This window comes from Mus caroli, chromosome 8 (genome assembly GCF_900094665.2).
Source record: "Mus caroli chromosome 8, CAROLI_EIJ_v1.1, whole genome shotgun sequence".
Lineage (NCBI taxonomy): Eukaryota > Metazoa > Chordata > Mammalia > Rodentia > Muridae > Mus > Mus caroli.
Genome location: NC_034577.1, coordinates 46,067,858 through 46,083,335, shown reverse-complemented (window position 1 = coordinate 46,083,335; position 15,478 = coordinate 46,067,858). Strand labels below are relative to the sequence as shown.

Here is a 15,478-nt window from a genome sequence, read left to right as displayed (position 1 = left end):
AAAAAAAAAAAAAAGAAAGAAAGAAAAAAAAAAAACCAACAACAACCCTCTTGCGGACCCTGGCTCATCAGCAAGAATGACACTGCAACAGGATCCTTCTGCACACGTTTATTGGGAGAGCTTGATTGCAGAGGCGAAGAGACCCCAAGCCTAGAACTAGTGCTGCTTATATAGGCCTAGGAGAGGCGTGTCTCACACCCAGATTGGTTATGCATGGGTTATGCTTACCACCTCATTTGCATGTCTCACATCTGATTGGTTAACATGTCTCTCATCTGATTGGTTAACTTCTCTCTCATCTGATTGGTTAACTTGTCTCTCATCTGATTGGTTAACTTGTCTCTCATCTGATTGGTTAATTCTCAAAACCTCATCTTGGCAAAAAAACCCTTTACTGCCAATGTATGCATGGTGGCCAGCTGTAGCCAGCGCCACCCTGGAACGGCACATGTGGCTTCCCACAACCCCCCCCCCAAACCCAATAAAAACAAAAACAAAAAACAACAACAACAACAACAACAACAAAAATGTTCATAGCCAGGATTGTGGAAATGTTGATTGGGAAAGATCAAGAACACCAGAGATGAACTGAAGTTACTAAAGAAGAGTAGAAGAAAGTTTGAGTATGGTTAAAAGAGCCCTTGGAATGACTTGTTTGTTTTAAGTAAAACTAGGCAACATTTTCTGTGATCCTAATAAAAAATCAGTAAGAATACATCACTTCTTGTATAAATGTCCAGAATAAGCCTACATTGTAAACAGGTTGATGTTTCACTTTGGTAAGAATGTTTGAAGGATACACACATTAATTGTGTTTGAAAATGAATGTTAAAATATTGTTCCCCATATATTAAGTTTCATAAAGTGTACATGAATATCTGAGGAACGTAAATGATGTCAATGAAAAACTGAACTTAATGTCAAAGGAATTTTCTTACATATTCAAACAATTGTTTGAAAGCACGAAGTAAGAAACTGCTAGTCACTGTATTGTGGCCATACAAAAACAGTTGAAATGATTCATATTTTCAAGACAGATATCAATGTTGTGATTTGCAAATGAGTGGCTAACATGGGGTAGAAAGAGAATATGTGTTTGGAGATGAGAAACTGAATAAGCAAATTTGTCTACTTGGTAGATAAAATAATTCTGATTAGAAAGAGAAAATGTAGAAGATCCCAAATATACACTATAAAGAAGACAATGGATGTATGCAAATTTTTCTTGAAAACAATAATATGACATAAAATTTGGTGCCATCTAAAGCTATATTTCATGAAGCTGATAAAAATATTCATTTGGAAATGATAACACAATCCAGGAAGTTATAATACTGGCTTTATCACTCTTGTACTAGTGAGAATATTAAACACAATTGTGGTTAACAAATTAAGAATGAATCTGTCTTTAACTCCATGTCTGATTTAAGCATGCATGTTTTATAGTCCCTGGTAACTATATTTTTTAAATAAATTTTCTCAAATTTCATACATTTGATTAAGGCTGCTTTTTTAATGGGAATCCATCCCATAAATAATCACCAGACCCAGACACTGTGACAGATGCCAACAAGAGTCTGCTGACGGGAGCCTGATATAACTGTTTCCTGGGGGCCTTTGCCAGTGCCTGGCAAATACAGAAGTGGATGCTCACAATCATCCATTGAACAGAGCAAAAGGCCCCCCAATGAAGGAGCTAGAGAAAGTACCCAAGGGGCTGAAAGGGTCTAAAGCCCCATAGGAGGAACATCAGTATGAACTAACCAGTACCCTCAGAGCTCCTTGGAACTAAACCACCAGTCAAGGAAAACACATGATGGGAAATGTGGCTCTAGTTGTATATGTAGATGAGGATGGTCTAGTTGGTCATCAATGGGAGGAGATGTCCTAGGTCCTGTGAAGGTTCTATGCCCCAGTATAGGGGAAGGCCAGGATTGGAAATGGGAGTGTGTGGGATGGGGAATAGGGGAAAGGCGGTAGAGATAGGGGTTTTTCAGAGGGCAAACTAGGAAAGGGGATAACATTTGAAATGTAAATAAATAAAATAGCTAATAAAAAAAGAGAGTCCAATCATACTTACCAAGAAGACTCTCAGAAAAAAAAAATAGACATTCAGGTGACTTTTGAAAGTAAATTGTCAGTAACACTGCTTGTAGTCAAAATAGAAGCCCAGAGGGTGAGGAAAATAAATAGAAATATTCAGCAGTGTAGTGTGGAGGACCCTCTAGAAAGTCTCACATACTCAAGATCCAATGGAGGTGACCTTAAGCAAAATGCTCAACATTGGGAACATGGAACCAATAAAAGACCACTGCGAGTAGATAGATATGGCTCTCATTTGAGACATGGGGCTACCCACCCATCATCAAAAGTTTTGACCCAGAATTGTTCCTATCTAAAACACACACACACACACACACACAAGAAAATGGAGCATAGACTTAAGGAAAGGCCATCCAGAGAGCAGCCCAACTTAGCATTCATCCTCTGAAAAGGCACCAAACCATAACACTATTACTGATGCCATATTGTGACTGTACACAGAAGCCTAGCATGCATATCCTCTGAGAGATTCTATAGCACCTGACTGAGACAGATATAGATACTTATAGCAAACCATTGAACTGAAGTCAGTCAGCCCAATGGAAGAGTTAGGGTAAGGACTGAAGGAGCTGAAGGAGACTTGCCACCTTATAGGACTGAACCTTTCAGAGCTCCCAAAGAGTAAGCCACCAAACAAAAAGCATACATTGGCTGTTCAGTGGCCCTGTTATATCTGTATCTGAGGACTGACTTTCTGCCCTCAGTAGAAAAATGATGTGTTTAATCTTATAGAAACGTAATGCCTCAGGGAAGAGGAATGTTAGAGATATGTGATGTGAGTATGTGGATGGGTGGGAGATCACCATCTCAGAGGCAAAGGGGATGGTTAATGGGGTGAAGAACTAGGAGATGGGAGCAAGAGGTGGGGAGCAACATTTCAAGTCTAAATAAATTAATTAACAAAAGATACACTATGATTCCCAAACTGAGAGAGTGGCAGAGCTTTGAATTGTACATCAGGGGAATCTAGAAAATAAAAAGATTTCAAAGAGATGAATTTGAGGTAACACAGTAAATTTCTGTTGATTCAGAAATAATGAAACTTACACAATGGAGTACTACTCAGCTATTAAAAAGAATGAATTTATGAAATTCCTAGCCAAATGGATGGACCTGGAGGGCATCATCCTGAGTGAGGTAACCCAATCACAAAAGAACTCACAAGATATATACTCTCTGATAAGTGGATATTAGCCCAGAAAATTAGACTATCCAAGATATAAGATACAATTTGCAAAACACGTGAAACTCAGGAAAAACGAAGACCAAAGTGTGGACACTTTGCCCCTTCTTAGAATTGGGAACAAAATACCCATGGAAGAAGTTACAGAGACAAAGTTTGGAGATGAAAGGATGGACCATCTAGAGACTGCCATATCCGGGGATGCATCCCATAATCAGCCTCCAAACGCTGACACCATTGCATACACTAGCAAGATTTTGCTGAAAAGACCCTAATACAGCTGTCTCTTGTGAGACTATGCCCGGGCCTAGAAAACACAGAAGTGCATGCTACAGTCAACTATTTGATGGATCACAGGGCCCCCAATGGAGGAGCTAGAGAAAGTTCCCAAGGAGCTAAAGGGATCTGCAACCCTATAGGTGGAACAACAATATGAACTAACCAGTACCCCCCGGAGCTCGTGTCTCTAGCTGCATATGTATCAGAAGATGGCCTAGTCGGCCATCAATGGAAAGAGAGGCCCCTTGGTCTTGCAAACTTTATATGCCTCAGTACAGGGGAACGCTAGGGCCAAGAAGTGGGAGTGGGTGTGTGGGGAGGGGGAGGAGGGTATGGGGGACTTTTGGGATAGCACAGGAAATGTAAATGAAGAAAATACCTAATTTAAAAAAAAGAAATAATGAAACTATTGGTTACACTTATGCCCGCTATTCAAGAGTTTCATGTTCATATTTAGCTTGAGATTGGAGACAACAACCATAGCCTAAAACTCTCTGGAATCAGGAAGTATAATGTCTAGTGCACCATATAATAATACATTATTACCTCATGAAGACTTTTTTTTTTTGGTATTTTCTTTATTTACATTTCAAATACTGTCCAGAGAGTTTCTTCTACCCTCTCCGCACCCTGCTCCCCTACCCACCCACTCATACTTCTTGGCCCTGGCGTTCCCCTATACAGGGGCATATAAAGTTTGCAAGACCTACTACATATGCAGTTAGAGAAACAAGCACTGGGATTACTGGTTAGTTCATATTGTTGTTATACCTATAGGGTTGCACACCCCTTCAGCTCCTTGGGTACTTTCTCTAGTTCCTCCATTTGGGGCTCTGTGTTCCATCCAATATCTGACTGTGAGTATCCGCTTCTGTATTTGCCAGGCACTAGCATAGCCTCACAAGAGACAGCTATATCAGGGTCCTTTCAGCAAAATCTTGCTGGCATATGCAGTAGTATCTGGGTTTGGTGACTGATTATGTGATGGATCCCCTGGTGGGGTAGTCTCTGGATGGTCCATCCTTTCGTCTTAGCTCCAAACTTTGTCTCTGTAACTCCTTCCATGGGTATTTTGTTCCCTATTCTAGGGAGGAATGAAGTATCCACAGGTTGGTCTCCCTTCTTGAGTTTCTTGTGTTTTGCAAATTGTGTCTTGGGTGTTCTAAGTTTCTGGGCTAATATCCACTTATCAGTGAGTGCATATCAAGTGACTTCTTTTGTGATTGGGTTATCTCACTAAGAATGATATCAAATTGGACATAGTAGTACTGGAGGATCCAACAATACTTCTCCTGGGCAGATACCCAGAAACTGTTCCAACTGGTAATAAGGACACATGCTCCACTATGTTCATAGCAGCCTTATTTATAATAGCCAGAAGCTGGAAAGAACCCAGATGCCCCTCAACAGAGGAATGAATACAGAAAATGTGGTACATTTGCCCAATGGAGTATTACTCAGCTATTAAAACCAGTGAATTTATGAAATTCTTGGGCAAAAGGATGGATCTGGAGGTAATGAAGGCTTTTAAGCATCTAGAGTGTGAGGCACTGTAAGAAATTTGTGAAACTGGGTAAAGTCTTGGTTAAGTCCAGGTTAGTAAGCTGTTTGAAATTACATTTAGAAGATTTTTTTCCTGTTTCAGACTTAGGAATGTAGATTCTGGCCCCTATTTCATCCTAATGTCACATATTTGCTTCAGTAAGGAAAGAAAATATGACCCGAAAAAGGGAACATTCTGCACAAAGAAGTCTGGGAATGCAGATTATCTGTCTCAGGATGGCTATGTGAGTGGGCTCTTTAAATAACAAATGCATGGGACTCTTTAAGTACAATTTGAACCTGAATTTAAAATAATGTATGTTCAAAAATTAAATGTGTGTTAGCAATAATTCCAGGAGTGAATAAATAAAATGTCTTTTAGAAGGAAAGAACTCTCCATCAGAATTCAGATATTTCCTAAGTGAAAAAAGTTAACTGAAAGTCTGTTTAACTTTAAATTTTGTTTTTTAAAGCTAGTAACATTATAAGAAAGAAATAAATGAAAGTGAATATGAGTAAGAAATAATAAAATCTATGATTCCACTTATAAGCATTTAAAATATTGAGGTTATAAAATGTATAACTATTATAAGTTCCTTTATATTTACCTATAGAATAAAGCATATAAAGAACTGTGAGGCAAAAGAAGGTATTAACTGTAGCAGAATTTTTAAGCTAAAAAATGAAAAAAGTTAGAATTAATTTGGATTCAAATGTGGGCTTTGTTTTGATGATAGACAGCAACACTTCTTGTAAAGAAGTTCACTAAGACATATTATTGAGAGAATTATTCCAAAATAAAGTTATTTTTTTTTCTTACACAATTGAGACACAGAGAAAAGAGATGACTTAGAAGTCAAGAGCACTTGACGTTCTTGTAGAAGAACAAAGTTTAGAACTCACCAATTGGTGGTGGGGGTGGTGGCTCGGAATTTCCTGTAGCTCCATCTCCAGGGGATCCAGTACTCTTTGACCAGTCTCTTCTGGTATTCAAACTCATAAGTATATAAACACAAGAACACATGTAATTTAAAATTTAAATTTAAATACAAAACAATTCTGACAATAATGGTGATGAGAAAAATTTACAGATAGATATGAACCCCCACCACCTTAAACCTGTGTGTTGGAACAATTTGTCTCCAGCTGGTGTTATGTATGGAGACTCTGGCTCCTTCAGGAAATGGGATTTAGCTGATGGAGATGTATTGTTGAGGCTCTGGGGTGGGGTATGAAAGGTAGAACGCTGTCCTGCATCTATCCTGATGCCTGTTTTCAGATTTAACAAGATGTTAATTGCTCTGACTTAGTTCCCACAATCCTGCATGTAGTACAGCAGTAATGCAATCTCTGTGCTGATAAGTCTATCACATTGAGGCATGAGACATTCTCCTTTGAGTTATTACGTCAGATATGTTGTAAAAGTAACAAGAAAAGTGATACGGTAGACAATAGCAGCCAAATACCTGAAAAGTGCTGAAAGTTATTTTTATGTTAAAAATTCTATTATCACACATAACCTCAATACAATATATCTAGCAGCATTGTAAAATTTATATACATACTATATGTACATATATATGACTGAAATTATATAGAAACTACATGATGTTAAAGCATTTAATTGACTTCAAAGATGTAACACTGGGTAATTAAAGATATGCAACAAGATAACATCAAATAAAATTAAACTAGTTTTAATAGTAAGAAACTTTGTTATTCTATCTTCCTTGAAAAAGTAAAATACAGATCTTACATGACACAGTTAATAAAAATACCATTTCTTTGTATATTTTCAAAATAAAATGAGCACAAACATAGTTCTTTTACTGATAATAGCAAATTGCTAATTACTGCAGACATATATTTTACATGTACCAAATCACAATAAAGGTACATTAATCAGAGTCACTATATTGAGTATATGCCTTTTTACTCTATTGAAATACTGTTTATCTCACATGTATTGCTTTGTCTCATTCCCATTTTCTGGCTGATCACCACTCTTACTGTGCCCTATCATAACATCCCATACATACTTAAAACAAGTAAAGGTGGAATTCTACCCTTCAGAACTAAATAGGCATTTTATACAACATGTTCTTGGTAATGGAACCTGAACAACATTTATCAAATTCAGTAGGAAAAGTCTTCACAGTCTATTATCATTCAGATTCCAGAAATGAAATAAGAAGAAATATTTCAAACTTTTTAAACCATTTTCTTAAAGAGATTTAATCCATATTAGAAATATTTAGTAACCATATTATTACTGTAGGCAATTAGTCACACAATTGATGAATTTGGCCTCCTCATTGAGAAGAGAATTGCCATTACCTATACATGCTTAAGTTTTCTTTAATGTCTTTTATAGAACTAACTCCTTTTGATGTATGATGTATGGAGAGGTTTTTCTATTTTTTAGAATTCTTGACATTTGGATCTTGGTGTTTATATTTTAAAGACATTTACAGGACTGGTATTGCTGGATCTTCCAGTAGTACTATGTCCATTTTCTGAGGAACTGCCAAACTGATTTCCAGAGTGGTTGGACCAACTTGGAATCCAGCATGCCACTCCTGGGCATATAACCAAAAGATGTTCCAAATTGTAATAAGGATACATTCTCCACTATGTTCATAGCAGCCTTATTTATATTAGGCAGAAGCTGGAAATAACCTGGATGTGCCTCAACAAAGGAATGGATACAGAAAATGTGGTACATTTACACAATGGAATACTACTCAGCTATTAAAAACAATGAATTTATGAAATTCTTAAGCAAATGGATGGATCTGGTGGATATCATCCTGAGTGAGGTAAACTAATCACAAAAGAACACACATGATACACACTCACTGATAAGTGGATATTAGCCCAGAAACTTAGAATACTCAAGATACAATAAATAAATAAATAAATAAATAAATAAATAAATAAATAAATAAATAAAATTTAGAAAGACTTTTCCATTTTTGTTTGCTTTCTGTGTGGTTTTGGTTGAAATAGCTCATATCTTTAACAGATAGCTTTTTCTTTCATTTCTTCCTCATCTAATTATCTAATTATCTTCAACATCATCATAATTTTTTTCACTATCATCATAATCATCATTTTCCCTGTCATTCATGTATATGCATATCCCAGCTTCTTTCTCTCCAGCTACCAGCTGCTCGCCACTAATGTGCACTGTCCCTGAACCACATTTCTTTCTTTTTTTATTAGATATTTTCTTCATTTACATTTCTAATGTTACCCCCAAAGCCTCCTACACCCTCCCCCACCCTGCTCCCCAACCCACCCACTCCAGACCACACTCCTGAATCACATTTCAACCAAATTATGGTAACAGTCACAATTATCTGAGACTCCAATTATAGATACAACCAACACGTTTACAACCAAGAGTTTCCTTTGGGAGCTTTGAGAGTCCACTGCCTGTGGTCTTACGTTAATTCATCTTTTGGTGCTGCCCTGAACCCCACTGCTCTTATTGATAATTGTTTTTCATGTTCATCAGATAAAAATAAGTTCAAAGGGCCCTCCATGTCCATAGAGTCTTCCATGAAGGGGAGGCACATATTTTGGTGTGTAGATATGACAGCTTACTGCTTCTTAGATCAGACATGCAGAATAGAATCATACCAGAGAAAGTCAATATATTCTTAAGAAAAATGTATTCTATTTAGGAAAGAATCCTAGAAATTCAATTCTAAAAGAAATTTTATACTGTAAAGTGAGTAATTACTAAGGATGATGCCATAATAAATTTTGAAACTGCAAATGAAGTGTAATAAATCATATTTTTAAAGCTATTATATAATGAAATAATTATTTAAAATTAGTATTTACAAGTGCTGACAAATAAAGGAACAAAAATAATGACTATTGAACTAATGTCTCAATTCCCAATGAAGGTGTCCTGTTCTCATACCATTAAATCCAATTGCACTGAGGTGTGGGGCAGTTATTTCACAGGCACCAATGAGTATCACAGCCATTGCATTCATTCTAAAAGGGCAGTGGTCTTATTGCAATGCTTTGCCTAGACGGCATACAGGAGCTAGGCCACCACAAACCAAGCCATTGATGCCAGCACTAGATTACTCTAATTTTAATTTGAACATTTTTATTAGTTTGGCTCTCTAACCTGAAATTCCTGATATCTAATCCCCATACTGTGTCCTACTCCACTTACAGAAGTCAATGCTGCATTGTAATCAGCAGTTTTCACATTCTGTTCTCTTATGCCTTTTTTTCTCTTCACAGGCTGGAATGACTCTATAATAATTAGTAAAGAAAATTAAACTGAAATAATAGAGATAAAACTAAGGAAGAACAGTAGAAATGCCTATCAATTTCATGCTATTTACTTGGCTTCTCTAGTACTCACTCAATTGTAAAGCACTTTGTTGGGTGATTTTGAACTAATATAGACAGTGGAAACCACCTTTTAAAAAAATATTTATTTATTTATTTATTTATTTATTTATTTATTTATTTATTTGAGACAGGGTTTCTCTGTATAGCCCTGGCTGTCCTAGAACTTACTTTGTAGACCAGGCTGGCCTCAAACTCAGAAATCCACCTGCCTCTGCCTCCGGAGTGCTGAGATTAAAGGCGTGTGCCACCATGCCCTGCCGAAAACCACCTTTATGACACACAGTAATCTACGAATTATACTAGAAAGCTGTCAGCTTTTCAGTGTCTCCAAGCAATAGCAACGCAAGGGAAAAGAAATATATAAGCAAAAGAGAAGACTTACTTCTCTCATGATTGCCTTTTATTCATTGTTTTTGCCTCTGTTAATATTTAGTCTTGTGTCATTCCCTTCCATTAAATGTGGGCTGAACCATGTAATTATCTTCTAACAAACAGACCACAACATTCATGAAATAGTATCTCTATTATTAGGTTACTAAAATTAGAGAATTTATCTTACTAATCTCCCTTCTACTGTACTTTTGTGCTTGTTTCCACCCTAGTCTCTCTCTTGGTCTTAGCTTCACATTCCACCAAGCACAAGTGAATCTGAGCTTATTGAATCTTGAGATGGTTTAGTCCAGACAGATACTCTCTGACAGACTTTGATCTAGAACATACTATATGAAGACATTCTATGAAGTATGACATATAGAAAGTATATATGAATTAAAACAAGCTTATTTGGTTTCAATTTATTAATGAAAGAATACCCAGGTAATAAAAATATATATATTTAAGATGGACTATTGAAAATTCATTTGATGCCCTGTGGAGATGGGCTCTCCAAGTTCCCTATCCCCAAAGTAGGGCACTTCATCTAAAGTCCTTCCCTTTGAGTACTGAGAGTCTCTTCTTTCCCAGGTCTCTGGTACATTCTGAAGGGTTCTCCCAACGCCTTTTGCCCTGAGGTTGCATGCTTCTACTCTTTCTGCTGGCCCTCAGCGATTTTAGTCCTTTTCCCTCATCCAATACTTGAACATACCTCTTTGACCACCCCCCTCAATCCCCTATCCCTCCCAGGTCCTTTCTTCCCCCCCCCCTTGTGATTGGTTTCTTCTCCCTCCCAAGTGGGATGGGTCATCCTCACTTGGACCCTTTGGCTTGTTGACCTTTATGAGTTCTGTGGGCTGTATCTTGGGTATTTGGCACTATTTTTTGTTTTTCTTTTATGTTTTCTTTTTTTCTTCTCTCTCTCTCTCTCTCTCTCTCTCTCTCTCTCTCTCTCTCTCTCTCTCTTTCTTTTTCCTTTTTCTTCTCCTCTTCCTCCTCCTCCTCCTCCTCCTCCTCTTCTTCTTCTTCTTCTTCTTCTTCTTCTTCTTCTTCTTCTTCTTCTTCTTCTTCTTCTTCTTCTTGCTAATATCTGCTTATTACTGAGTACATACTATGCATGTGCTTTTGAGTCTGACATACCTCTCTCAGGGTGATATTTGAAGGATTCTCTTCAATGGCTTCCTGTCTAAACTTTTGTTTTGTGGGGAGGAGGGGGGTTTTACAGAAACTTTAAATGTCTCTCATTCTTTATTATGATTCTACAATCATCAATAACACTGGAAAAGGAGCTTTCTTGTCCATAACAACAAGAGACAGCATGGATCATAGACTTCCACATGGCCTCCAGCAGCAACAGAGACACAACATGACTTCAGGTGGCAGCCCAGATGTCTACATGTCCTCCAGTGGTAATACTGGTGGTAATACCTGTTGGTGGTATCATAGACCATTGAAACCAATGTGACCTCCAGCAGCATCCAGAACTGTGTAGGTCTTTTGAAGGTACCCAATCTGAAAAACAAACAAACAAACAAACAAACATAAACAAAAAACAAAAACAAAAAGCCTTTCTTCAACTCAGACAATCTTCTATTGCTCAGAGAAGATAAGGCAATTTTGAGACTGAGCAGGGCATTCTGTGGAAGAGCCTGTGTGGGTTCCAGTCTGTTCCATATTATCCTGCAAGCTCTATTTGTCAATGTCTTGCTGCCCTGTCCACCATATTAACGCTACTACCTACAGCCACCTTCCCACCTCTCCATGACCATTTACTCATCAGACAGACAGACAGACAGACAGACAGTTTAAACCATTTTACAGGCAAATACTCATTGCTGTCATTGATCATACTTAATATCAGACACTGGTCTGGTTCAAATTTTCTGGTTTTTGAAGCTTCATAAATGTTGGACTATCATTGAAGCTTATCTCAGATATCCTGTTGTTGCCCAGAGTCAGGGTAATTTTGCAATTTAGCTGGCCATTTTGCGTCAGAACTCAAGAGAACTTCAGGCTAATGTATACCTCTGCTCTCAGCTGCTGGCTTCACTGTGGGGGGTGGGACCATCAACCATTGTGCTTACAGTCCATGGCAGTACATGAGTCTTGAGCTTTCTTCCATCAAATGAGGGCTGGGGTTGCCATTCCACTGTCAAAACTCAGACCCATAATTGTTCCTGTCTGAAAGAACTGCAGGGATAGAAATGAAGAGGAACCTGAGGAAAATAAGGTCCAGCAACAGGCGCAAAGTGGGATCCAGCTCAAGGGGAGGTCCCAAGGCCTGACACTATTACTGAGGCTGTGGAACACTCACAAAAAGGGACCTAGGATGACTGCACTCCAGAAGAACCAACAGGCATCTGAAAGACTCAGATGCAGATATTTGCACCCAACCAATGGACAGAAGCTGCTGACGTCTGTGGTTGAATTAGGAGAAAGCTGGAATAAGCTGAGGAGGAGGGTGACCCTTTAGGAGTACCAGCAGACTCAATTAATCTGGACCCCTGAGATCTGTCAAACACTGGACTACCAAAGAAATAGCATAAACCAGCTGATATGAGGCCCCCAACACATACATTAAAGGACTTCTGGGTCTGGGTTTAGTGAGAGAAGATGCACCTAATCTTCAAGAGTCTGGAGGTCCCAGGAAGTTCAGAGGTCTAGTGGGTAGGGGGTGTGGGGGCATCCTCACGGAGACACGGGGCAGGAAATATAAAAAGAAAATAAACATTAAAAAAATAAAAAAGAAAAGAGAAAGAAAATTTATATTTATCAGTTTGGCAGTTAATTGATATAGAAAAATATTTTACAGAATGTAACTCAAGGGAAAAATAATGAAAAATTCAAGTTGATTCTGTAAGCATTAAAGAAAATTATTCAGGGGATAGACTCATTTTAAAAATATATCATATGCAGGACAAAAATTAACAAGGAAAGGTCAACAAATAATTTTATTATCATAGTCTATTTTTGTTAATACTGGGGTTAGTATTTCTAATCAACTTTATTCACTTGTTTTATACATAATACAGTAGTATTTTTTCAAGACAAATTTTATCATGGATTACTGAGTACATATCTAAATAGTTAACATTATAATTGAAGGCTTTATATTACCTTCATCAATTTGGAATTTCTCATTTGAAATGATTACTCTTATAAATCTTTCCAAATCATAAATCCTAAGAAACTTATCAGGCATTTAACTATGGTAGGTAGGTTGGGAATATTTAAAGAGATTGCATTTCTAATCATGATCAAAGCATTTAAATCAAAGCAAAACAGAAAATTGTGCTTGAGTGACTGGTAAAATCAATGTGATATAAAAAAATTAAGAATATATCAATTATTTTAAGAATATCAATTTATTATTTCATTTGCATTTTGAACATATTTAAGATACTGACAATGAAATATGGTCATTTATCTATTATTTTTCCCCATAAAATAAATGTGACAGATTAAGGTACTTAAAACTCTAGTTAATCGATAGAAACAATTTAAATTTACATCTTCTCAATAGTAGGCAGGCTCCTGAAAAAGAATTTTTAATACCAATAATTTAATACTGAATAAATATTCATAAAAATATATCTACTTTGATGACCACACCAAAAATTTGAAGAAGATAATATTCATAGCTTTAAAGAAATGTAATTGGAAACTTACTGTTTCTTTCTTCTATCCCCATGGTCCTTAATAAACATTGAGCAATGGTTGGATATATTTCCCTTTTCATAGAGTTGTTCCTGTGATGTTGTAGGTACAAAATAAGAAAGCCACTAAAAGTAACCTGACCTCAATGGCACAATCCAATTGAGACATCACCTCTGCCCTCTCTCCTCTAGGGTCTCATTCTGAGCTGTCATTTGTCATTCAACCTCCAAATACATGACTTAAGGTTTGGAGTTCATTTTACAATTATCACTTGAGCTCAATGTCAACTTACCAAACAAACAAACAAACAAACAAACAAACAAACAAAAACCTATACATTAATATTACCAACTGATTATTTTTGTTGATTTTTTGAACTCAGAATTTATCCATCTGAATTCTTAGTAACATTTTTTGTCTCACTAAATTCTACTAGGGGTTATCCTTATAGAAATTCAGAAATATTGATGTATCATTCTTATATTTCATCTACCTACTCCTGGCTTTTATTTATCATATTATTGTGAAATTATGAGATTACACAGTTTTCAAATCTACTGATATCTCTCAATATCAGGACTTATTTGGCTTACTTTTTGATCTTCCAACTCACTTTTCAGAGAGATTCATTTACACAGTTTGTCCATATATACAAATTATACACAAAGTCTTACTAGATTGCCATATTTAAAATGCTCAAACATTTATTTATGTATTTTGACTGTTTCATAAATCACTGAAATGTCTGACCATTCCTCCTTAAGATATAAATTTTATAGTCATGGATATTGTATGGTTACCATTTAGGAAATTCAGGTACACTGTATTTTTGTAGATTTGTTTTTCATATTCATAATCACATATTTATTCCTTAAATTTGAATGAAATTCTATGTGAACTATTTCACCAGTGTATTTAATTTCTTTCCTTATAGTCACTTATAAAAAACAGACTTAAATTCTGCTGTATCTTTGTGGCAGTTGGTTATACTCTGTCTGTGTGTCTTCCCCTTTCCCTCCCCTTCCCCCTTTGTGTGTGTCTGTGTTTGTGTGTGTGTATGTAGGGTTATTGGGGTCTCATGTTTGCTCTGCCACAGGACTCGGTCTCTGGGGAGGCAGGACATGGAAAGTTGACTCTGCTTAACACACAAAGTCACATGGTGGATTCTGGTCCATAGGGCAGCTCCCTGGGACACTGCTCCAGGGGTGGGGAAGCACAGTATGAGTCTCAGAACAGCCAGAGCTGGCTTGTGGCTCTCCAGGCCTGCGAGGAGGCCTGGGCTTTCTATTTCTGAGGCTCTCGAACATCCAGGCACTGCTAGGAGCTATAGAAGAGCTGAGAACTGAGTAGGGCTCTGTGTGCTGGAGGGAAAAGAGGGGATCATTGGCTGGTCTGAGGGGATAGTTCTTAGCTCAGCAGAGAGTAATCTTGGGCTTGGGCTTGGTGGCAGCCATGACTGGGAGCACAGAGAGGCCTTCTACAGGGATTAGATGAGCCCTCTCTAGGCAAAGGACCTATCTTCATGGCTCTTCACGGTGGCTTATGATTAAAAGAGGCAGTTCATGGTTTTAAGTCATTTATTGTCATGGTAGAAAGAAGTAGATGAGTAAAATCATACCCCACTTTTCAGGGTGGGCCTAAGATTAAATACATTTTGCAGGAAGGAGTGTCTGGGAAGGAAAGCTTATTAGTTAAGTCCTCCAGGATTCTATCTCATTGAAATAGAGATCTGTCTTAAGCCTATGAGACTACAGATCACATCCTCTACAAGTGCAGGGGTTTGGTGTGTTGCCCTTACAGGACTGATGGCCACAAATCTATGGAGAGCTGCATCTAGTGACAGGGGCCTGGTGCCTGGGAACAGGAGACATGCCTATCATCCCTTCAAGTTATCCAGGGTTTTCGAGCTCAACCGGTAACAAGGCTACCTTTCACAGTCCTACATGTGTAGAGTTGAAT

The 15,478-nt window shown here is 37.5% G+C and overlaps 1 pseudogene; it reads right to left on the bottom strand.

The window, feature by feature from the left end:
• LOC110300824 overlaps positions 1–9,108 on the bottom strand; it is a 19,595-nt pseudogene extending 10,487 nt beyond the window's left edge.
• Positions 9,109–15,478: the final 6,370 nt, after the last annotated feature.